General features: G+C 27.2%; 1 protein-coding gene across 5 annotated transcripts in view; it reads left to right on the top strand.

The window, feature by feature from the left end:
• LOC127278816 (poly(rC)-binding protein 3) overlaps nucleotides 1–26,598 on the top strand; it is a 123,259-nt gene that overhangs the window by 50,107 nt on the left and 46,554 nt on the right. Inside the window, exon 1 of one of the 5 annotated variants that reach the window (XM_051300722.1) lies at nucleotides 13,944–13,965. The exons of 1 other annotated variant lie outside the window; for it this stretch is intronic. The gene's annotated coding sequence lies outside the window, so the exon portion shown is untranslated. Of the gene's footprint in view, nucleotides 1–13,943; nucleotides 13,966–23,187; nucleotides 23,402–26,598 lie in introns of those variants that run through there. 3 more of the 5 variants (XM_051300721.1, XM_051300725.1, XM_051300726.1) reach the window with 3 other exon arrangements.

Here is a 26,598-nt window from a genome sequence, read left to right as displayed (position 1 = left end):
AACGTCACTCATCTAACCGCAAATTACCGAATCATCTCGTATATAATCGGGCCTCTTAGTAGAAATAATAGTTATTTCCCTTTAAATGCTTAACTACATTTATTTTTCAGTTAATTTTCATCTCTTTTTATCAAGTTGATAATTCCATTCTAATTATTTCGATTATTTTCGCAATCATTTTTCAAAATCTCTAGACAAAATTATATTATTATTCTTATTATTATTATTATTATTATTATTATTATTATTATTATTAAGCCCCTTCGATATTTGCCAATTCCTTTGAAAAAAATTTCTTGTAAATTCCTGTGACTTTAGAAACAGTAGTAAAAGTCAGTTTTTAGTCAGACGTTTAAAATATAGTATCAGTAGTGGAAATTTGATTCAGTCAGACATTTAAAAATTCTTGTAAAACATAAAATCAGTAGTGAGGTCCAGTTTTAGTCAGACCAAAAGGTTTTAATTTACGAACACTTTGTAAAATTTGGTGTCAGTAGTAAAAGTCGATTTTTGGTCAGACAAAATGGTTTAAAGTAATTTGTAAACCCATTTATCAGACAGAATCAGACAGAACTTTCTGGTATCAGTGATAAAAGTAATTTCTATACAGACAGAATATTTCTAATATTTGTTTCAGTAGTAAAAGTCAGTTTCAATCAGACGCTATGGATATAATTTTTCATATCGTGATTAGTAGTAGAAGCAAAGCACAGTCAGACGTTACAAGTAATTTTTAATATCAGAACAGTAGCAAAAGACTATTTTAGTCAAACATTTTTTTTTCTAAATTCTTCTATTACTAATACTAATTACTAATTAAAATTTTAGTATCAGTAGTAAAAGTGAGTTTTATTCAGTCATAACTATTTTAACAACTTTTAAATCTTGTGTCAGTAGTAAAAGTCCTTTTTGGTCAGACAAAATGGTTTAATGTATTGTTTATTACAAGTAGTATAAGCCAAGTATAGTCAGACCTTCCAAACGCTTTATAATTTTATTAGTAGTAGTTAAACTCCGTTACATTCAGACAGAACTTTTCTGATTTCTAGTATCAGTGATAAAAGTAATTTTTACTCAGACATAATTTTTCTAGTGGTTTCAGTAGTAAAAATCAGTTTCAATCAGACGCTACGGTTTTAATTTATTTTACTTATTATTACTAGTAGTAAAAGCGAAGCACAGTGAGACGTTATAAATTTCTGTAATTTTCGATATTAGTAGAAAAAGTCTATTACCGTCAGACAAGACTTTTTCGAATTTTTTTTTTTTTTGTAATTTTTTATAATTTTCAGATCAACTGAATTCTTCTAAAATCAGTAGTAAAAGTGTGTTTTATATTTAAACATTTTAACGACATGTAAATCTTGTATATCAGTATAGTAGTAAAAGTCACTTTTAGTCAGACAGGTTACTTGATATTTCGCGCAAAAGTGATAAAACCTGAGTATTCTCAGTCACTGTTTTCATATTCTTGTAATTTTAGTATCAGTAGTAAAAGTCATTTTTAATCAGACGGAGTGATTTAATCTCTTCTATTTTATTTTACTATCAGTAGTAAAATCGAGTTGTAGTCATACAAAATTTTGACGAATTATTCTAATTTTATTATAATAATAATAATATTAATTAATAATAATAGATACCCGTGTGGAAAAGTGATGTGGGCCCCCAGCGGGGGCCCTTATGGATCGCCCTCATGCCATGAGGGCCGCATATGGATGATCCATAGGGGCCCCTCATGGAAACGACATGCTCATCGATGAGGGCGCCCGCATGGGCGATCCATGAGGGTGCCCCTACGGGCGCCCTTATGGGCCCTCACGTTTGCCCTCATCTTGCCCTCAAGTTTGCCATAATGTTTTTTAATCAATAATATTAATAATAAAAGTTAATTAATAATAAATAAGCTTAAGTTATGAATAAATAACATATTTATTTAATAATTATTCAATTTTAAATTAAATTCTTACTCAAATTGAATTTATTAATTAACGTTCTAATTAATTAACTGTCGGATATAATTAAAAGTAATAATAAATTAATTAATTAAAAAATTAAAAAATATGTAATTTATGCATACTATTAACGGATATTTTCATTTTTCAATTAATTCATACATAGAATTAATGATTAAACGCAAACCTGAGAAATAAATAAATCTAACGCATGGGGGGAATCGAACCTACGACCTACGGACTATGAGTCTAACGCTTTACCAACTACGCTACGCACGCTACTTCAAAACGAATGCTAACTTCTTGATGCTATTTAAACTTCAAAAATACCTAACAAAGAAAAGTGCTTAACATCATTTAGTTAAAGTTAAGAAATTAAATTATATTTTCCAATCAAATGCAATTTATAAAATATAATTAATTATATGCTTTATGATTATTATCATGAATCATCTCAGGTGAATTTTCAAAAAAAGTGTAAATATATTTTTATTAAAAACGCGTTTTTCGTGGTTCTGAATCATTATAAACATTAATTTTTTGGTGATAAAAAAATATTTGATTTTTGGACTTAGAAAATTTTGCTAATCGATCATGAGGGCGATCCATGCGGGGCCCCTACGGTGCCCCTCATGGATTCGCCATAAGTGTGAGTGTTATTTTCAAAAAAAGTGAAAATATATTTTAATTAAAAACGCGTTTTTCATTGTTGTGAATCATTATAAACATTAATTTTTTGGTGATAAAAAAATATTTGATTTTTGGACTTAGAAAACTTTGCTAATCGATCATGAGGGCGATCCATGCGGGGCCCCTACGGTGCCCCTCATGGATTCGCCATATGGATCAGCCCTCATGGGCCCCCGCCGGGGGCCCCGAACTCTTGAGGGCAAGATCGTGGCTTTTTCCACACGGGTAATTATTAAAATTATTTTTATTATATATTTATATATTAAAATTAGTAAAAATAATTCTGTTAAATTTTTATTTTCTTATACGTTTTTACTGCGAAGAAAAATATTTCTTTATCAATATAAGTAACAAAAATGTAAAAACAAATAATCGAATTCAGTATAAAGCATCACGATTTCAAAAAGCGCTTTTCGCTCCTCCTCAGTCATTTTATACGTCCCCACGTGAAAAGGTTCCCGGAATTTTTGCAGAGTGACTCTGAGAGTAGTTCCCAGAACATTCTGAGAACATTCCCGGAATTTTTTTGGTTTTTTCCCAGAATTCATGGAATTTTCGTTTCAATCAAATAATTGATACTCCGGGATGACTCCAACGTACATCCAGATATCCAGGAGTCAATTGGACAACTTCTTCAGGGAAGTTTAGCTGTAATCAAACCATCAATACTCCAGGATGACTCAAACGTTCATCATGATGACTAGGAATCAATTGGAACACTTCTCCAGGGAATTTTAGCTGTTATCAAACAATCGATACTCCAGGATGACTCCAACGTACATCATGATGACTACGAGTCAATTGGACAACTTCTTCAGGGAATTTTCGTTTCAACCAAATAATCGAGTTTCTATGACAACTCCAACGTACATCCGGATACCCAGATGTCAATTAGGCAACTTCTCCAGGGAATTTTAGCTCTAATCAAACAATCGATACTCCAGGATGACTCCAACGTACATCATGATGACTAGGAGTCATTTAAACAACTTCTTCAGGGAATTTTCATTTTAACCAAATAATCAATACTCCAGGATGACTCTAACGTACATCCTAATGACTAGGAGTCAATTGGGCAACTTCTTCAGGGAATTTTAGCTGTAATAAAACAATCGATACTCCAGGATGACTCCAACGTACATCATGATGACTAGGTGTCAATTGGGCAACTTCTCCAGGGAATTTTAACTGTAATCAAATAATCGATACTCCAGGATGACTCCAACGTACATCATAATGACTAGGAGTCAATTGGACAACTTCTTCAGGGAATTTTCGTTTTAACCAAACAATCAATACTCCAGGATGAGTCTAACGTACATCATAATGACTAGGAGTCAATTGGGCAACTTCTTCAGGGAATTTTAGCTGCAATAAAACAATCGATACTCCAGGATGACTCCAACGTACATCATGATGACTAGGAGTCATTTGGACAACTTCTTCAGGGAATTTTCATTTCAACCAAATAATCAATACTCCAGGATGACTCTAACGTACATCATAATGACTAGCAGTCAATTGGGCAACTTCTTCAGGGAATTTTAGCTGTAATATAACAATCGATACTCCAGGATGACTCCAACGTACATCATGATGACTAGGAGTCAATTAGACAACTTCTTAAGAAAATTCGAAAATTCCCTGAAGAAGTTGTCCAATTGACTCCTAGTCATCATGATGTACGTTGGAGTCATCCTGGAGTATCGATTGTTTGATTACAGCTAAAATTCCCTGGAGAAGTGTTCCAATTGATTCCTAGTCATCATGATGTACGTTGGAGTCATCCTGGAGTATCGATTATTTGATTACAGTTAAAATTCCCTGGAGAAGTTGCCCAATTGACACCTGGGTATTTGGATGTACGTTGGAGTTGTCATAGAAACTCGATTATTTGGTTAAATCGAAAATTCCCTGAAGAAGTTGTCCAATTGACTCCTAGTCATCATGATGTACGTTGGAGTCATCCTGGAGTATCGATTATTTGATTACAGTTAAAATTCCCTGGAGAAGTTGCCCAATTGACACCTGGGTATTTGGATGTACGTTGGAGTTGTCATAGAAACTCGATTATTTGGTTAAATCGAAAATTCCCTGAAGAAGTTGTCCAATTGACTCCTAGTCATCATGATGTACGTTGGAGTCATCCTGGAGTATCGATTATTTGATTACAGTTAAAATTCCCTGGAGAAGTTGTCGAATTGACTCCTGGATATCTGGATGTACGTTGGAGTCATCCCGGAGTATCAATTATTTGATTGAAACGAAAATTCCATGAATTCTGGGAAAAAACCAAAAAAATTCCGGGAATGTTCTCAGAATGTTCTGGGAACTACTCCCAGAGTCACTCTGCAAAAATTCCGGGAACCTTTTCACGTGGGTCGAAAGGAGAACAATTTCTCTTAGACTTTCAACAGTCTTCAGGGTTGTACAGAATTTATGTTAAATCTCTCTTTCTCTCTCTCTCTCTCTTAGAGTCTTAAAGTATAACCAAGCATTTATATTTTCAATAAAGTATAAGTAAAAAAAAAAAGAAAAAAAAATAATACTATACGCTGTTGCTTTTAAGGAAAATTCGTTCTTTAAATGAACTTTTCTTTGATATTGTTACTAAGTTATAATAAACTATTCATTATTTTCTATTTTCTATATATTCTCCATTTTTTAATTTTTATTTTTTATTTAATTATTATTTATATATTTATTATATAATAATTATTTCCTATATTTACTATTATTATTTATAATTATATATTATATTATAAATTTTAATTATATTATATTTAAATTTTGTTTACCATTATATAGAAATATATATAGTTTAAAGTGAATAATAATAATAATAATCGTATTATTGAGGATTGTTAGTGAAATCTGATTGTTGGCAAATAATGTAATTTATTTGGGGGAGGAGAGCAAAGTCAAGATATAGTCGGGCATGCAATGACGCGCATGTAGCGAGTTTGACACATATCAATCAGTTAATGGAATCCCAGAAGGGTCTGACCAATTCTGACAGTTAGCTCGAGGCTTGCCGTATATCCTATCAATCGAACATGACCGAGAAATGTTCGAGTTTCAACCCTCTCCCCCCGCCCCTTTTCAATCCCCTCTCACCTTGGAATTCCAATCCACTAAATATATATATATATATATATATATATATATATATATATATATATTCTATAGACAATATCTGTATCCATTCGTCGTCCAAACCTTTAAATTTTTATCTCTCTTTTATCAAATTCTAAAAAGTAATTTTATATTCCAAATATAAACGAATATAAAGTAAAAATTAATTTTTACGCTTTTATTTGCATATAAATTTAATTAGTTAAATGTTTATTTCGCTTCTTAAGGAATTTAGCATATTTAAAATGTAGGTTAAATTTTCTACTTAAAACGGTTTTGATAATGACTAACAGTTTAGTTGGTAATGAAGCAGTTGATTTAAATGCTATCTCGAGAAATATATATATATATATATATATATTTGAGAGAAGGAGGTTATATATAAGAAGCAAGAAGATGGTTGAATATTAATGAAAAGAAGGAATTGCAATCGGACAAAGTCCCCGGTGCTCTTATTAGTGGAATAAACTTCTTCCCGAGTGTACCTGGTTTCGTTTACAACTCCTTCCTTTTAACCCCTCTACTTTCCCAATGGGAACGGAATTTAAATTTTCAAAATTGCTGTCATTTTCAAACAGAAAATTAGAAATAATGTTTGTCCTGCGAGTGCGCAAAAGTTTACTATGAGTCCAGAGTGTTTACATTCATGTGACTCGAGAGTTCCATTTAGAAGTCATGATTATATAATATTTAGTAAATTTAATTTACCAAGCTTTCTAATCCCATTTTATCAACTTTACTTTGATAGTTAAACTTTAGATTGCTTTATAAAAATTTTACTAAGAGATAAATATGCAAAAATTTGATATAGTTTCAAAAATTTATAGACTTTAATGTTCCGGGCGCCCTAAAAAAATTTTTTTTTTATTTTTGTTTAAAAAATGAGAATAAAAAAAAAAGTAGACAAGTTCGACTTTTGAAAAATATATAATATATCGCGAAAATACTATTTACTGAACGAATCCAATTAAGTTGAAATTTGTTTTGGATGAGAACGAGAAAACGTTGTCACCCCCTAACAACTAAATTGCAAATTCAAAAGTTGAAAAAGGAGTTTTACTCTTGCGCGCGCTCTCACAAAAGTCTTGAATTGTTATCATAACAGAAACCAGCCAGATTGGGTGTAATATAAAGTGGGAAAATTTTCTTCTCGCGCAATTTTATTCATTTTTCTCTTGTACAAAACTTTCACATGTTGTCACAACACAAAAAAAAAAATATTTATATCATACAAGAAGGTTTTGAAAAAAGTTTCTTTATTCAAAAATATTTTGTATCTTTTATTACGAAACAAGAGAAAACTTATTAAACGTAATATATAAAAATTTTTATAATAATAATTAATAAAAAAGAAAAAAAAATATACTTAAATTTGAAAAAAAAAAAAAATTGAAGATTATTCTATGTTGACAAAGCACTTAATTCTGAGGGAAAGTTTAATTACATCAGAAAAATTTTTTCGGAAGCTTTTGTAATTAATGAGTGCAAATTTTTTTATTTGAATAGAAGCCTTTATGTATACATATATATGTTGAAATTGAACCTCGAAACCAGAATTCAAGCTTTTAACCCAATTTGGAGTGAAAAGCTCTTTAGTTGAAGAATCTCTGCTACTCTCTCTCTCTCTCTCTCTCTCTCTCTCTCTCTCTCTCTCTCTCTCTCTCGACTCCATAGTCGCGTACCACTATTATACAGAATTTACTTGAAAATTCGTACATCAACGAACTATTTACTGTGAGCTAATAAAGTGTTTCAAAATGGAAATTAATTTCATGCATTTAAAAAATTTTTCTTTCTCTCACAATGACAAATTTTCTTTTATCACTATTTATATTCCCTTTGACGTGTATTTGTATTTTTATTCTTCTATATAAAAATTGCAATTGAACATTTATATATCCATTGATATATATATATATATAGCGCTTGTAGAAAAATCCTCTAGCTTTGCCGTGTTTGAAATCGTCTTTGAAACACTCGCCTCTTCATGAAATTCAAAATCTGTAATTTGTTGACAACTTTCTTTTATGTAGCAGCAAGCAATGTGCATAAATAGAGAGTGCAAAAAAAAGTTAAGTAACTTCAAAGTAACTTTACAATTGAATTTTAAAATCAGTTTATATTTAAATATCTCTTCCTCTATAAATACTTTTTTCCTGGGATTTTTTTTTTGGTTCAAATCGATATTGTTAAAATGTTAAATTTATTTTATCAGTCATTTATTTATTCATAAATATAAATGTAATTTCTAATCACAAAAAAAATCCTATCAATATCATCAAACATATCAAAGGCATTATCGTCATTAAATACTAAAAACAAAATTCAAAGCTTCTTAAAATATTCAGTGTTTTTTTTTTTTTTTTTTTTAGTATTTGGTCTATTAAAAAAAAAATTTTAGAGTATTTTAAAAGTTTTTTTTTGTTGAATACTTTGCAATATTTATAAATCGAATATACATATGCACAAAGACAGAATAATCTATTCATATATAGACAATAGTATGCATTATATATACATGTTGTGAACAGTGACTGGTGTCTGCCGTTTTCCGATACTAAAGTTAAAATAAGCTACTACTATTCGCAGGATTTACGGATCAATAGCAAATGATTACTCTTCGGCTATTTTCAATTCCCATAAAGGCAAAACTTGCATCTGAATCTCGATTTTTCTCTATATATATATATATAAACAAAAATCCCTGGCGCGCTTTTTCTAAAACGACTTTTCTCATTCATGTGTTCTTTTTTTTTTGATTCTCTATATATGTCAAAAATATATATATGCCCGAACATAGAAACATTACACATGACTACACTTATCAAAAATTTCAATCCTCAATATATGGCATATATGCCATATTCCATTTTACATTCATGCGGAATAATCCATTGAAACTTTAGTAATGGTGTATATATATATATATTCTCATATTCCTCTATACAGAAGAAAGTTTAGCCTCCTAACCTGAAGAACTGTTCAAATTTAAAAACAAAATCAATTTTCCTCTTCTAAAATGTGAAAATTTAATTTTAATTTAGAAATTAATTTTCTTCTAAATGAATTTTTATTTCTATTTTTATTTTTAAAATGTTCGCAAATTTTAAATTAACAAATTGAAAAAATGGGACGCATGTTTATGTTCTAAAAATCATTAGTCATAATTTACATTTTATCGAATTTTATTTGACCTAATTAGTTTTGAGCCGAATTTTTATTTGTTCGAAATAGCATTTGGCATAATTTTCATCAATCCGATTTTCTATATTGCAGAATTTTTATATAACGGAAAATTCAACTCACAAAAATTTTATTTCTTCGAATTTTTATTTGCTCGAATTTTCATTTAACATAATAGGCATTTTAAAGAATTTTTATTGGATAGAATTTCATTGAGAAGAATTTTCATTCAGATGAATTTTCATTTGTTCGAATTATTATTTGATATAATTTCCATATAATCGATTTTTTATACTACAGAATTTTTACTTAACCGACAAATCATTTAATAGAATTTCAAATTGATAGAATTTTCATTTGTCCGAATTTGCAAATGGCCGAAAAAACAATCGACAGAGAGATTTCGGCGCGATTTTTATAATAAACCAATCAAAAATTATCCATAAAATTGTGATTGGTTGATTTTAAAAATCGCGCCGAAATCTTTCTGTCGATTGTTTTTTCGGCCATTTGCAAATTCGGACAAATGAAAATTCTATCAATTAGAAATTCTATTAAATGATTTGTCGATTAAGTAAAAATTCTGTAGTATAAAAAATCGATTATATGGAAATTATATCAAATAATAATTCAAACATATAAAAATTCATCTGAAAGAAAATCCTATGCAATGAAATTCTACCCAATAAAAATTCTTTTAAATGCCTATTATGTTAAATGAAAATTCGAGCAAATAAAAATTTGAAGAAATAAAAATTCTGTTAGTTGAATTTTCCGTTATATAAAAATTCTGCAATATAGAAAATCGGATTGATGAAAATTATGCTAAATGCCATTTCGAACAAATAAAAATTCGGCTCAAAACTAATTAGGACAAATAAAATTCGATAAAATGTAAATTATGACTAATGATTTTTAGAACATAATCATGCGTCCCGAAAAAATTAACGAATTTATTGTTAAAATTCATTGTTATTGTTAGGATGATTTTTTTTTCCATGTTTGCACTGCAAAAAGAAGTATCTTATTATAAAATACATTGGAAGCAAGTTACCAAAAGTATCTTCCTATATCCATCTCAACACATCTTATATCTTAAGAAACTAATGCATTTTAAGTTGTTTTAGATAACTTAGAAGCAAGTTATATAAAAAACATCTTAAAACGGCGACCAAAACATCTTAAAATAAGATATACTTCTTTTTGCAGTGTGAAAAATAAATTTTTGTATAGTTTTCTTTATAAAAATTTGACAAACAATAATTAACATAAATTGGGCACAAGTTTATATTGCATATATAGTGAACATTGAATGTGTTCCAAAGTCTATACACACACATACACCGCAGGGTCATATAGTGCGTTAATAATAAAATGACAAATATGTCCTCGACTATATGGAGATCATAAATCTGATGCATCGCTGAATGGGCAGGCTATTGCATTGTGAATAGAGACCAAGGGGAGCTATTCAAGTTCGGTGCGGCTTTTATTCACGACGATATATATATTTCGGATGGAATATAGAAACTTAAGGAGCAAGACTGCGCGTTCTTCTACTGTCTTTATCTAAAGAGAGAGAGAGAGAGAGAGAGAAAAAAAAATTATATGACGGTGAATTGAAAACTTTATATTTATAAAGTGAGAATATTTGATTGCTTATTAAAAAATATTCCAGTTATAATATATTTTTTTTTAATTATTCTATTTATAACTTTTATTTACAAAAAAATTTAATTCAAATACATAATTCACTATTTTCATGTAAATATTTACTTGAACCAAGTAATTTTTATTTGAATTAGTTTCTGTATTTGAAACAAAATACCATTTAATTGACACATTAATTTATATTTGATACAAATAAATATTAGTAAAGTAACAAATTATTTGAATCAAAATTTTGTTTATACCTTTCGAGGTATAAATTTTTTTTTCCAATTTAATAAAGTGAAATTATACGTATATATAGAAAAAATGTATATAGGTGTTCAAATATCAAGTTTCATTTAATCAAACTTTCTTCCTCACAATAACTTTAAATGCAGGAACATAATAAAATATGATTCTCGAATTCTGTGATTGAATCAAACTTTTCGTATAATTTTCAATTGTGATATAATATAAATATGTATACGACAATTGTTTCTTATTATTGTCTTTTTGATTAATTTATTATTTTATTGGCGCATGTCATTATAGGTGACATTTTACCGACAATTTTATATATTGATTTTATCAGTTTCATAAGTAATCGCGATAAATATTCTATATATATATAATAATGGAAGAAAAATGTTCACGTTCAAATTAAAATTTAATTCTTTAGTGGAAAAATTTATTTCATTAATTAATTAAAAATTGTTTTTTCTACTTGACTATTATCAAATAAATATTTATAATAATTATTTTTTAAATTAATAATAATTTTTTTTCAAATACAAAAATTTTTTGGTTCAAATACAGATTATTTACACAGAAAATTAAAAGGCATTAAAATAAGCTGCAACGCTTCTTATTTTAATCCAATTTTGCTTATTTTAATCCATTTTGGTATTAAAATAAGCAAAATTGGATTAAAATAAGAAGCGTTGCAGCTTATTTTAATGCCTTTTAATTTTCTGTGTAATTGAATTAGAAATTAATTATAAATTTTAATTTGGGAAAATAAAAATTATTTGATACAAGTAAATATATTTATTTGATAATTGTTAATTATTTGAATTTTTTTTTTCAGTTAAAAAAATTTGATGCATTAATATAACTTGCGCAACTTTTAGAAAAAGTAATCGAGTGTTCGAATTTTTGGTTTGAGAAAATTCATTTGTCAGTTTGAGTCAAATGACCGAAACAGACTGGAACGCTTAATCAATGCAAATTGGAATTATACGCTTAATTAACACTTGACAGACACGCGAATGGAATTCTCAAATCCATTTCGCTAAATTTGCCTTCGCGCACTAGGAAACTTATTGCCCCACTCTTTCTGGAATAACTAACTGACTCTTAACCAAAGTCCTTATATGTGCATTTAATTAAAAGATTCATTTTTTTTTTGATAAAAAATAGTCTGCTATTCCTTTAACAAAATTTCAAATTATTATTATTATTATTATTTATTTAAAAGTGACTAATTGTCTCGGGGAAAGAATAATTTTTTGTTCACCCTAAGAAAAATTTAAAAATGGTAAAAATAAAAAGATTATTTTCCAACCTTTTGCGTAATAGAGAGATAAATAAGACGCGCGTTTAAATTATTACAGAGTAAATCTTTTGTTTCTCATGAACTTGCTCCTTAAATGTACGTAGAAAGCTCCTTTGCTTTTATCCATTCTTTAGTCAATCTTAAACTACCTACTTTCAGAGCTATTCAACGAGCGGATATCAGCCTCTTCATTTTGTTTTAGTCCTTTCCTATCTCAGAGAAAGATCGATTTTGTCGCATAATTCAAGTGCTAAAATATATATATATATATAACTTTCTGTACTTGCCTCGTTATATTAGATCTTCGTCGTTTCTATTGGATCTCATTTAGAAAATATTACACCTTTTATTATTATTATTTTTTTTTTTTTAATGAAGAAATTTTTTTTTTTATTTATTTATAGGCGGGAAATTTTTGTAAAGTTGCTTAAAATTTTTTAGTTTTTTTAATTTGCAAAAAAGAAAATAAAATAAATTATCATTTTTAATTCTTTCATTTCAAACGAAAATGGATGATTTTTTTTTTCATGAGTTATATATTTAAAGACGTTCATATATTCCATATATCGTGAATTAGTTTCACAACCGTCGAAACCGACGGAATTTTCCCTTTCTGTCAACGATCAATGTCATCTTGATGTCTTCGCGGCTTATTACCATAACACCCGAGGCATTTCATTTTCCTAAATTTCGATTTCCATTGCAGTCTTGGCTCCAACGAAGGATAAACTGTCACCTGTGACGTTATCCAAGCCAAAGCATTGCGAAAGGAACTCGAAATCTCTCCCGCGGCTATACAAAAGTAAAAAAAAAAAAAAAAAAAACTTACAAAAAAAGGAAATTCTTCACCTCAGTCCATTTTTTGCCTTTTTCAAATATTAGTACATCTTGGGATAAGAAATGTTTTTCTTCTCATTATTCCATGCCCTAGAGCTCATGTTTCATTATTATTAATTAAATTTAATCCCCCTTCAATATATCCAATATCGATAAATTGAACAATATACAAACAAATTTTGACATAAATGAATATAAATTAGCGAAATTGGTAAAAATTTTCTAAAATAATTAAATTAGTAATTATAAATTAAAAAAATAAGGAATATTTTTAATAATCAAGTTTTACATTTTTAACTGAACTATATAGGATGGATCGTACTTTGCCAAGAGAGAATGTATTTAGAAGGATCGAAGAACGTTTCAAACTCATTTCAAACTCGGTTAACTTAATTTATTGGAATCTTTGTCGTGATTTATTATCGTTAAAATGCTCCATTTATTTATTTTATGTGGTCAATTTGAGAGTCGTTCATCATTAGGCATAGTTCTCAGCAAATTTTTTACAATGAAAAAAAATATTATTTCTTAATAATATATATATTTAATTTTGTATTTTTTATTTAAATAATTATTTAAATACTCTCTAAATCTGAATTAGTAAAAATGTTCACTTATTCCAATTAGAAACTCACTTTTTGCTTCTCAATTAGTAAAATTTTACTAATTATTAGTAACTTTTAACTAATTCTAAAGCAAAAAGTGAGTCACTAATTTAAATTAGTAAACATTTTTACTAATTCAGATTTAGAGAGTAAAAAATAGAAAATAGAATTAAAATACATTTCACAAAATATAATAGTTTTTGATATTTTTCATTTAAAATGTAAAATATATTTTATAAACAAAATTTTATTACATAATTAATTTATTAATATTTATTATTATTCATTTATACTAACAAAAATTATATTTATGTTACAGGTGAGAAAATTATATGATCAGTTCAATAGGATTTACGTAAGTAACTTAAAAAATCTTCTTATTTAAAAATAGAAATTAATCTTTTTAAAAATAGAAAATAGTTTATACTCTCTAAATTTGAATTAGTTAAAATTAACTAATTTTAAAGGAGAAAAAAAATCATTAAAAAAAAATATCTCTGAACAAAATTAAAATTTATAAATTTTTTTTTGAAAAAGAAGAAAGTTAAAAAAATACAATTATAAAAAATGTGAATAATTTCGAAAATAATATGAAAAAAGTTTTCGAAAATAAAACATGTTTCCTTTTTTTTTTTTTTTAAATATGGACAAAAAAAATCTTACTAAATACGTGAGTCATGTTCAAGAATCATAAGTGCAAAAGTATCGGAAAAGCGTATGTTTTTTTTTATTTTCCCACCCCCTAGACCAATAAAGTCCAGCCGGATGAGGTATATAATGGAATTGTAATACGCGCACCACAGAAAGGTATGCATATTTTTTTTTTTTTTTTTTTTTTTTGTTTTGTCCCTCATAAAAAAAAAACTTTGTATTTTCAGTTTTTCAATTCAACTTCCTTTATTCCCATAAGAATACGGTATTATTACGAAAGTTTCATTTTTTTTTTCTAGGGCAAAACTTTTTTTTCCCCCAGAAATTATGATCCCGAAATGAAATCATTCTAATAGGATATTATTTCTTACTTTAGAATATATATTTGTCTTCATTTGTAAAAAAAAAGAGGGAAAATACAAAAAAAAACTTTTTAATTTTTGTTACAAACTTTTTATACAAGGAAATGTAATGCGCATATTTTTTTCTCGGTTATATAAAACAGTTCTTGTATACATATATATAGTTCTCACTTTCAAATGTACCTTGTTAGGACAGTTTCAAGTTAAAACTTGAGAAATATATATATATATATATATATATATATATATATATATAGGAGAAAATCTTGCTCATCTTTTTGAAGAATATCAATTTATAAAAAGATTTAATTGCACTTGTGTTTTTTGCGATTTATATATAATTTTCGTAATTTAAAATATTGGTTTTTCAATATTCGAAAAATGTTTCTATTTTTATTTTTAACTCAAGGAATTTGAGTATATTATTTTTAGTATCCTATTTTATTAATTTTTTAATTCCTTTTGTTTTTCGATTTATTGAGATAATAAATTTTTTGGTAGAGTATGTTTGTGGTTAGGTGTGTTAAGCTCTCGACTTTCAAGCACAGGGTCGTGGGTTCAATTCTCGGCGTTTGGAAATTTTTTTCTCTTGTTAGGATTTTTAGAAATTCGTAGGTTTTATTGTTGAAAAAACTGTAATTAAATTGTTCTTGTTTCCAAAAGAAGTAAAGTAAAAAAAAACTAAATGGAAATATTTGAAAATAAGTATTTGGAGGTTATGTGAAAAGAAAAATCCATATGCAATACACGCATCATATAATGCGCTGAATATAATAGAGATGCATATGTGATATCGTTGATCTGCATTGGCATGCAAATACGTATATCTGTGCTTGGCGGATTATTCGAGCATCCCCGAGCACTTTCGAGAGATGAATCTCCAGGATAGTAATTAAAGTGAAGTTAATTCGCGTTATGTTTAGGGGGGCGGCAATTAGCATTGGCGTATCATAGCATTTGTACCATATATATTTATGTATATATATATATATATATACGAATTTGCTTAGGGTTTCCATATTTATAGATATACGTACAATGTAAATGTAGGAAGAAATTTTGATAGGAATGAGGTATGTTTCTTGCGTATTAATGAGGGGTGGATACTTCGTTCCAACACCCTTCGCCAGGAAAGTTTACCTTTCACGCCGTTTCAATTGTAAATGATGTTTTGATACATATATTAACAATTTATTACAATAAAGGGAAAAATTTATAATAGGAAAATTCGTATAGAGATGTAAACTTTGTTGTTTCGACAAGTAAAGTTTACAAAGCAAAAAGTCATAATACAAATTTTGATGTAATTACTAAAAGTTCCATTATCCTTATCTTTCTTTTATTTTTTAAAATAAATTTTTGTTTTTCACTTTTTTGTATTTTCAATAAAATTTATTTTTAAATTTTTTTGTATTTTTAATAAAATTTATTTTTACATTTTTTTTGTATTTTTTTTTCGCTGTAATTTTTTCGAAAATAATTTACCCATTTTTCCCTCTAATTTAATAATAGAAGCAGAGAATTAAAAAGGAAAATATTTTTCCTCTGATATTTTATAAAAATATTTGAAAAATTTTATTACACATTTCTCTTCTGGTAATATTGAAAATTGATATCAATTTTTAAAATAAAACCCTTTTTTTTAACTTTACATTTGCAACGGGGGGAGGGGGGGGGGAACGCAGAAAAATTAAATCAACTATTTTTTATTAAAAAGTAAATAGTAGCTTCGTTTTCAAAAAAAAAAAAAATTCACGAATTTTTATTATTTTTTTTCACATTAAAAAATACTAACCTTTTTTTTGTACCAAAGAATACATTAAACATTATTTGTTTAATAATAAAAAATTAAAAGTAATTAAAAATAAAAAAAAGTAATAAATTTTTTAGTAAAAATGACTCAAAGATCAAAAAGTGGCGCACGTATATAATATATGTAAAAGCAATTGATTAAAGTGTCAATTAAAAAGTACTAGAATGCAATGTCCTTCTGTTTTGTTCCAATTCATGTGAATAATTGTGCATATATATCTATGTATGTGTGAAAGTATCCATGAAGAAGAGAGAAGAACAAAGTACCTCAGGGGCTTTCATCTATGAGGCATTGTTCTCTGACCTCTCAGTCCTTCTCTTTCTATCTTTCAACATATTCTACACGTCTTTTCTTCCTTCATCAGTACCCTTAAACTTCATCCCTTTTCCCCTCTCCTTTTCTCTTTTACTTCCAGCTCCCTCAAGACCCACCCCTCCTGTACAGTTCAACTTTTTCTTTACTATATATACATAACCTCCATATACGTTGACTATATGTGCGTCTAGAAATCTCCTAGGATAAGGTAGAGGAGCACATTGTTTAATCAGGCCTTGTTAAATGTGAGGTAGTTGCCCCAGGCTTGCCTTTCTTATTCATTATAAATGCGTTTTACTAATATACTCTTTAGAATTTGTTAAAAAGAATCAACCATTTTTAAACGACCCTCTAGTTTTTTTTTACATTTGTAAAAATAGATTCCACTTGGTAGATTTTTTTTTCAAACAATCGTTGGTTTTTAAATAGAAAAAGTGTTTTTTTTTTTCAGAAAAAAAGACGAATTATCTTTAATATTTCACGTTTGTTTCGTCGTTTAGTACTTTCGTTTGTGGTCACGCGGTAAAGTTCTCGACTTACTGACACTAGGGTCGTGCGTTCAATTCCCGGCGCTTGGAAATTTTTCTCGTATATATAATTATAAAAAAAATTCACATAATAAATTTAAAAACAATTAAGAATAACAATCGGATATAAGGAAATGGAAGAGGCCAAAAAGTCATACATATGAAACCAAATAAAAAAAAATAATAATAATAATTGGATAAATATATAATAGATAAGTTATCACAGGCGATAATTAAAATTTGATATTGATAAAAGTTATCATAGGTGATAATAACAATTGATGATAATTATAATCGATGTTTAAAAGTTACAATCGTCGGTAGTTACATTTAATGATAGTTATTCCTCGATAATTATAGATATTAATTGATGGATATTTGCGCAGCGAACGATAAAAGGAGTAAATGTTGAAAAATCTCATTGGATCGTAATTTAAAAAAAAAAAAAAAACAGAATCAAAAGAAAAAAAAAGTTTTTGAAAAAAAAAATTCCAAAAGAAATATTCACAAAGTAGAGGAAATATATATATACAAGAATGAAAATAAAAAGTGGTAAAGTTTTTTTGCGCTTGATTGAAATACAGTGGGAGAAGAGTTAATGAAAAATGAGTAATTTCCAGTTTATAGATCTGGGCGTGTTTGTTTCCACGTTTCCAGCAACCTGGAAATAGTTCTTGAGATCTTATCGCTTCTCGGTCCAGACCGTCTCATTTCCGTCGACCCTCAGTGGCAGGATTTGTCGAGTGGAAGGATCCTCTCGCAAAGCTCTCTCGTTTTTTTTTTTTCTTTTTGAGAAAGAGAAAGAGAGGAGTGTCTATACTTTGTCGAGTCAGGGACGCATCTGAAAAGCTTTAACGTGTGTATATTCGCAAACTCATATTTCATTTCGCGTGCAATTCCATCTATATGTATATATACGAATGAGCAAACTATGGACCAAGAGAGTGAGTTTTCTTTCTTTTTTTTTTTTTTTTTTTTTTTTTTTAATGAAAAAAAAGATCCTGATCGTTAAAAGTTAACATTTTTTTTTTAATTGCACTATTGCAAAAATTATTATGCCCCTAAAATTAATTTGATATTAATTATTTTCAAATTTTTGTTTATTTTTTTTTCTTATTTTATTTTAAAAATAAACAGGCTTACAAATAATGCTCTTTTTTATTATTTAAAATGTTTTATTTGTTCATTTATTTTTATTAGTTTAAATTTTTTATATATTTATTTATTTTCTTTTTATATTTTTTTATATATTGTTTATTTTTACTATTTTCAAATTTTTTGCTATTTGTTTATTGAATCAACATTTTTTATAATTATTTTTGAACAATTTGGCAAAAAGTTGTTTTCTCATGTAATAAAAAATGTATTTAAAATTTTTTTTCTTAAATTTCAAAAATATATGCACAATATTAATATAGTAGAATGATAATATCATGTTTGACACATAAATACCATCACATAGTGATACCTTGGGAAAAGTTGAATATTTTATTCATGCTTGGGATGTGAAATTGTTCCAATGGGATTGTTCCTGCATCTTATAAACCTAGATAAACTCGTCTCTCTTGTCCTGTTAGTTAGGGAATAATTTTAAGCTCAACTTTTTTTTAATTTTATTTAATAGTTCTTGATTTCTATTTTTTTTTTTTTTTTTTTCTAAATGGCAACTTTTAATTTATTTTTCCTCATAGAATTTTTAAATTCATGTTTCATATATTATCATTTCATTTTAAAATATCGTTCGAAAAAAATTAAAAACATTTGAAACTTGTATAATGAATATAGAAGGAGATGGTCGAAGGCGTTTCGCTGACCAAAGGACAAACTAAATTTCCGATAATTGCTTTCCACGACATCTAAAATGATAATTAAATTGCACCACCTAGCAACTAAAGCAGTGTTTCTGCATCGTATCGTATCTACTGTCATAATAGAGTGCACGACCGTAACTGAGACCTTCGTGATCGTATTTTCGAGTAGTGCGTATATATATATATATATATATATATATATATATATTTGTGATTTATTGTTCACAAAGTCTGAGTTGAAAATTTTAATTATAATCCACAGTATATGTAATGCTTGTCATAATATAATAATGAAACTTTAATTTGAAACGAGCTCTCATCAAGAGTATATAAAGGGTTGTAAAACGTAAATATATATATATATTTTTTTTATGAAATTGTTTATAAAATTTATAACATTTCATATATATACGGGTATTAAAATTTTAAATTACATATTATATCATCGTAAATTTAAAGAATTAATAATATGACAATATAATATGAAAATAAATGTTGAAAACTCTAAATTTGAATAAGTGAAGTTTAAAGTTCTGTAAGTTGTTGGCTCTCATTCAATCAGTGTAACATTATAAAGGGAAATTTAACTTTAAATTTAATTTTACTTTCAGTGAAATTTTACTCAAATTTAGTTAAAAATTCACTTGTTTATATAACACTTATTGAATTAAAGAGCGATTTATAAGTTTATTATTAAATAAGTGGAGTTTCACTAATTCACAAGTTTATAGAGTATAAAAATTAAAAATTTATTTGTTTCAAATTACTTGTATATTTTCAAATAAATATTTATTTATAGGAAATAAATATTTATTTGTATAAAAAAAATTTTTATTTGTATAAAAAAAATATTTATTTACACGAAATAAATATTTATTTGTATGAAATAAATATTTGTTTGTTCACGGAGTAAATAAATGTTAGCTATCTCTTTAAATTTGAATTAGTAAAAAGTGAGCTACTAATTCACATTAGTAAGAATTTTTACTAATTTTTAGTAAAATATTACTATCTGATTTACTAGTTTTTAATTTTTTTTTTCTTTTACTAAAGTTTTAGTAAAAAGTGACTAAAAATTATTGAAAATTCTTTGCTAATTTGAATTAGTAGCTTATAATAAATTTTGATAGGCAAGTAAACCGATTATTATTTAAATAAGATAATTTGTTATTTGGTAAGAATTTATTTTTTAAAAAAACTCGCATATAGAATATTTGTATAAATATATATACAGTTGAAAATGTGTGAGAAATATTGTTTTTTTTTTTGTAGAACAGTTATTGAAGAAAATTGTATATTTTGATCTATATATATATATATGTATATAACGCGAGAGTACATGGCCTCAAGGCTATTATCAACCATAACACAGACATGGAGTATGATGCACAGCTCTCATGTGAGAGATATCAGACTCCAATATATTGGTTGTGACATTTAAATACGTCTAGCTATATGTTATTGGCTATTTAATATATGACTTAAAAACTATAAATTGTAGAAAATAAAATTTTTAGTTCTCTATAACTATAAAAAATGAATTTTTATTTAAATTAAATAAAAATTTGTCTCGGTACTATTTAGAACTATTTGTTTCAAATAAATTTTATTTGTTCTAAATAAAAAATTTATTCTTCCGCAAATAAAATTTTATTTTGAACAAATAAAATTTAAAACAAATATTTATTTATCTCTCTGTTGTGAGAGAAATATATATATATATTTTTTCTCTTGGTAGAATTTTTTTATAGTGGGAAATATCCCCTTCTCTGTTTAACAAGCCACTGGAATTAGCCTCTTGAGATAATTTGCGTTAATTTTGTCGAATCTCCTGTATTCAATCAAGTACATAGTAGAGTATCGATTATGGTGGATAAATGTTCATATGTACCTACTTGGTATGTGACCGATTCCACAACCGCTTATGAAATCGTGAGTTCGAGATGCATATGGGTATGGTTTCAATTTCATGACATTGCCATATATATATATGCGGAATACCAAATAAAACAAAAAAAAAATATATATATATATGTAATAAAAAAAGGAGAAGAGGAAAATAGAATTTTGAAATGCTCTTTCTCTTGGAAACATGTGATAGAAAAGTAATATACATATTGTATTGAGATCAAGAAATATAAAAGAAATAAGATATATATGTTACATATATATATATAGGTATTGGCTTCCTAAGTGTATTCACTTTGATATTGCTCATCGGTTTATCGATTAAATCCCTAATGCTCTTCCCAGCTCTTCCTTACTAATGTCTACGTAACTGCATTATAATATACCTATATATATATATATATATATATAAAATGTATATCTTAGACTTTATATATGAATGCACGAACTAGTTTAAAGAGGCGATTAAATTGCAGATGTATCATGTTGCATTGCATATATCAGGTATCTCATTTAGCTGGGAAATTTGTAATTGTTTCAACTTTTTTAATGCTTCAAGTACATTTAATTTTATAACAATATTATTGAAGTTTTTTTTTACATCCAGAGAATTATTTTATTTATGCTCCTATTTGAATTTATTTGAAGGAAATAAAATTATATTTGTCTCAGAAAGTAATAAAATTTTATTTGTTTCAAACAGAAAAATTTAATTTAATTATTTTTAACTAATAAAAATAAATAAATTTCTTATCAATTTTTAATACAATTTAATACAATACAATTTAATTATATAAAATTTTATTTAGCAGAAATAATTTTATTTACAGCAAATAAATATTTTGCTCTGAGACAAATATATCTTTTCTCTGGAGTGTAATATAATTTATTAAATATTTTACATTTATTAATTTGAAATATTATATTTTATTAATTATTTTGAATTTGAATTTCTGACTTTTTAAAATATTTATGCTTTAAAATTAGTGCAAAAATTTGCTACTCATACTGGGAAAATTTATAAATTTATAAATACATCAGCTGGTTGTAAATTTTTTATAATAATTGAAATTGTAACTGTCACATCAACTCCAATTTCAAAGTTGATTATCATATTTAATATGAGAATGAGAATCTATATAATAATCAATTATTCATTCTATTCAAAGTGATTTGAAATTTCATGATGTATAATAAATAATTTATTTTATACTATACAATGATGAAAATATTTTATTACATATATACATTCAATAATTATGGTTATTCCAAATAATGTAACTATTATAATCTCTCATTTCAAAATTAGCTTAATCAGAATATAGTCATTCATTGTAATTGCATCAGACAACAACAATTTGTGAAGTAAAATAATTATTTTCAAACAAAAGTTTCATTTTTTAATTATTATAATTTTGTTTATAACAATTATTTTATTAGAATTTTAATCTTATTTGTTAATTACATATTTGAATAATCAGTTTGATTAGTTTATATGAATAACTTTGGATTTAAATCAAAAACATTTTAGTAATATAAATTCTAATTTCTCCTATATTATCGTTAAATTGAATTAGTTAAAAAAATTTAAATTACCAAAACTTCTTAATTGCTTAGAATTAATTATAAATGTTGGTATATATGATATTGAATTTAATTTATTCTATTTGACCTTCGAAACGAGGGAAAAGTTGTATTACCTTTCGAACAAGTTTGAAAATACAATAATAGAACTTTCAATAGATGCAATTCCAGCAATCCTCGAAGTTTAGAACAGATTTACGTCACAGTTTGATGTACCATTTCCTTTTGTTTATTTTCCTTATGTCAAATAATTAAATAAAAAAAAATTATCCTTCTATAATCTTAATTAAATTTTATTTTCAAATTTAATTTAATGCAAAAAAAAAATGCAAATAAATAAAAATAAAAAATGGAAAAAAAATAAAACTTATTTTTATAATATCCGACAAGAATAATTAATATATAATAGGTGAATAATAAACAATAAATGGTAGTATTACATTTTTATTAAATATTAAATAAAGTAATTACTAATAAATATTTAATTACGAATGAATGAACAATAAAATTGAATTACTAAAGTTTAATGACTTTTCAAATATACGCGCCAATTAGTTCGCTTGCGCGCCCCAGAATTCATTGCGCGCTCTGATAGGTGGCGCCACCGTTTGATGGCGTAGGAAATCATCGAGCAAGCAAGACGTCGCTGCAGAGACTCGCGACTAGGAAGGATAGAAATTTGTACTTGTTCGGTGAAGTGGTGCAGTTTTCCTGTGTCGTGTAGAGTGTAGTGCTTTTCTCTACAATTCATCCCTTTTTGAGTGAAGTGTCCATGAGGCGATAGCAGACACTTTAGCCAATGATTAAGGAGTGCCTTTAGGTAATGTTTTTAACAAAAAAAAAAAAAAATTTCTTATTTTACTCTCTCGTGTATAGTGCAATCGACCAACACTGGAAGCCCGGTGTTGCCACCATAACTCCCGTTTCCACGCCGCCGGTATAGCATGTGAACATCGTGATTTTGTTGTCGATCGAATAAATTCAATTGTGTTTCTCAACTTTTTTTTCTTGACACTTTTTGCCCATAATTAGTTGAAAGCAACGCCCACTTTTTGTTTTCCCGGTTCATCCATCTTTTCATTTTTCATATGGATTTCTCTATCTCTCAGTGACGCTCGTGGCCAAAGACAAGTGACTAAACCGGAAATTTTGTATGAAAAAAAAAACGAAAAAATTCGACGCCATCTAATGCAACTTGACAGATTTTTTTTTAGGTTAGATTGTCAAGACAAGATATTTGCGTGTTAAAATACGAGAATTTTAGTGTGATTATTTTTGCATAGGTAATTTTCCTTTTTTGGAGCGTCTCGCTAACATTTTATACTTTGATTTTAATTCGCAACGTGTTAAGAGTTAAACCAGTTCACATGGTATTAATTATTATTTTGTTATTTTTTTTTTTTTTTGATTTTATATACTCCTGAGTTGGGAATTTCCATCGTTGGAGAAAAAAAAATGTTTTTTTGCTAAAAATATCTAAAGTGGTAATTGAAACTTTCACCATAGAGATTCGGATATAACTCGTTATCATGTCGTGCGTAGCATTAATTTATTCTACGTAGGTACTACGCTAGTATTTGGCATCCGTTTTGTTATCTGACCCCGCAAAGAGATATAAACAGCATTTAAAAGAGTTACAATTTATTCACAATGCTACGAGTGGTAGAGTTTCTTCTATTTTTGTCTTTTATTAATTTATTTATTCTATTTTAAATTAGAATTGATAATTTTAGTTTTTATATTTTTATTAAGGAAAATCATTTATATTTTCAAAGCAAAAGTGACAAATTTTTTTTTTCAAAAGTAGTTCTTGTTTGTTAATTTTCCTTTGAATGGAACTAGGCGAGAGCAACCAATGGTTTTATTGAAAGCTTCCGGCAACAAATGAGCCTGATTTTTCTTTCATTTCGGCATTAAAATATGCATTGTTTGCCCAAAAGAAAGGAAGTTCTATTTTGGTAAGAGCAAAATTCTACATGCTTGTTCCCCTTGTTAATTGTTCGGAGTTGGCAATTTATTACGAGCTCGGATTTCGGGATTATTGCTTATAAAAAAAAAATTTTTTTGCAATAATTACGTTATAGATAACCCTTAATTCAATTTTGGTTATAATGTATGTTTTGAGGTTATGTGTCATAAAATAGTTACTTAAAATTGCTATTGCAGCTATTTCAGTGTATAATTATTAAGTATTTTTAAGTAATTACGTGAAAAACAAAAACAATCTTAGTTTCTTAAGAGAGCAAGTCATTGGATAGTGTGAAGTAAAGTCAAGTATTTCTTTTTTTTTTTTTTTTTTTAATATTATTTGCGTGTAGAACGTAGCAAGTAATTCGATTTTTTTTTCTTCTTACAGATGATTGTTTTTTATTCTTAAACACATGTGAATGTACAATAGAACCAGATGTTTGTTGGGCTTTTACACTTTTGCAAAGCAGGTTGTCTCTCCCTAGTTTTTGGAGCAAGAGCAAATGCATAGGATGGGAATCATTCTTCACTCGCAATTTCCAGACAGAATACTTCCACACGTACCATGTGTATTGTATCTTCATATAAGTACATATACACTCTTTAGAGTACATTCTCTCTGTAACGGACCAACCGGCAATCCGTAGTGTTCCCTCTCACAGTGACGGATACGAAGGGGGAATTCTTATTTGTTCACCACGTGTTCCCTTCTATCTTTTTCTTCTTTTTTTTTTGTTAAAAAAAAAATTACCCATTTTTTAACGAATTTCCTCTGTTCCAAACAATATGTGATAATTAAAGTTCTATTTCTAATGAACGAAATCTTATTTTTCTTTTTGATAAGAAAAAGGGGGAAAATTTATTATTTTTGTTTACAATTTTGCATTTATTTCTTTATATAGTTTTTACTAATTATTCTAAACATTGTTATTGATGTTCAATGTCATATTATATATATTGAGAATTGTTATTATTAGATTTTTATTGAGAGAATTTTTAAATAATATATAATTTTCTTGATGGATAAAATGTCTTGGTTCGTTTACTATGATCTAGGTGCGATTTGCCCCAGTAATCGCTAAATAGCAAGTAAAATGAAAATTGGGCCATGCTCTGCCTTCTAGCGTGAAATAAATAACTTTCTTATTCAATAAACAACCAGTTTTCAAAAAAGTCATGTTTATTTTCGGTTTCGAAAGTCAATATTTTCAAGTCTATAAACTTCATCCCATTGAGAATAAAGCAAACCTTTCATTTGAAACTATTTTCCGTTTCTTTTCCTTTTAAAATCAAATATTTGTATACCATTTATAAATTGTTTCCAACAATTATGTACATTGTTTTGAAAATTATTTTTTACTTATTTAAAAATTTATTAATGGTAATTTTTTTTTTGTAAGTTACAGATAAATTTCATTTCCATTGGATGTATATTTGTGAGATTTGATTAAAAGTTGGAAGACCGTCTCTAATTAGTGTTATAAAAATAAGAAATTTAATATCAAACGTTGACATCAAACAGTTTCATGCTTTCAAAGAAGTGCCATAAATTACTTTTCCTTTCATTCCAAACACAGAGCGACACTTTATTTGCACATTGGAATGAAAAATATCTCAAGGTTCCACAGTGCGAAACTATCCCAAGAGTTTCTTAACTTTTGTGTATAAAATGACGCCTGGAGAATTTATCTCGCGAAGAAAATGTCGACGTTCGTATATAGTAACAGGTTCACTAATGATTATCGCCAGTGTACGGGATGTCGAGACTTAAAGATTCTTTTACAATCCTTTCTAGTTTGCACACTTGGTGTACGATACCGTTAATTCTCGATATTTTTTTTTTTTGTCTCATATACACCATCTTGCAACTACTGGCTTATCGTCTATTTGAAATACGACAAAACTTGAAACTCTTGTCTATAGAGGCGATGTAATGCACATAATTTCGATTCTTTTATAAAAGTAGGGTAATAGCGAAACTCGAGTTATTACCGTTGGCCGCACTTCTATTCAAGACCAACTTCTTTCTAAATAGTTCTTTAGTTATTA

Source organism: Leptopilina boulardi, unplaced genomic scaffold (genome assembly GCF_019393585.1).
Source record: "Leptopilina boulardi isolate dan_hultmark-lab unplaced genomic scaffold, ZJU_Lbou_2.1 LbouV2_211, whole genome shotgun sequence".
Lineage (NCBI taxonomy): Eukaryota > Metazoa > Arthropoda > Insecta > Hymenoptera > Figitidae > Leptopilina > Leptopilina boulardi.
This window is presented reverse-complemented; position numbering and strand designations above follow the sequence as displayed.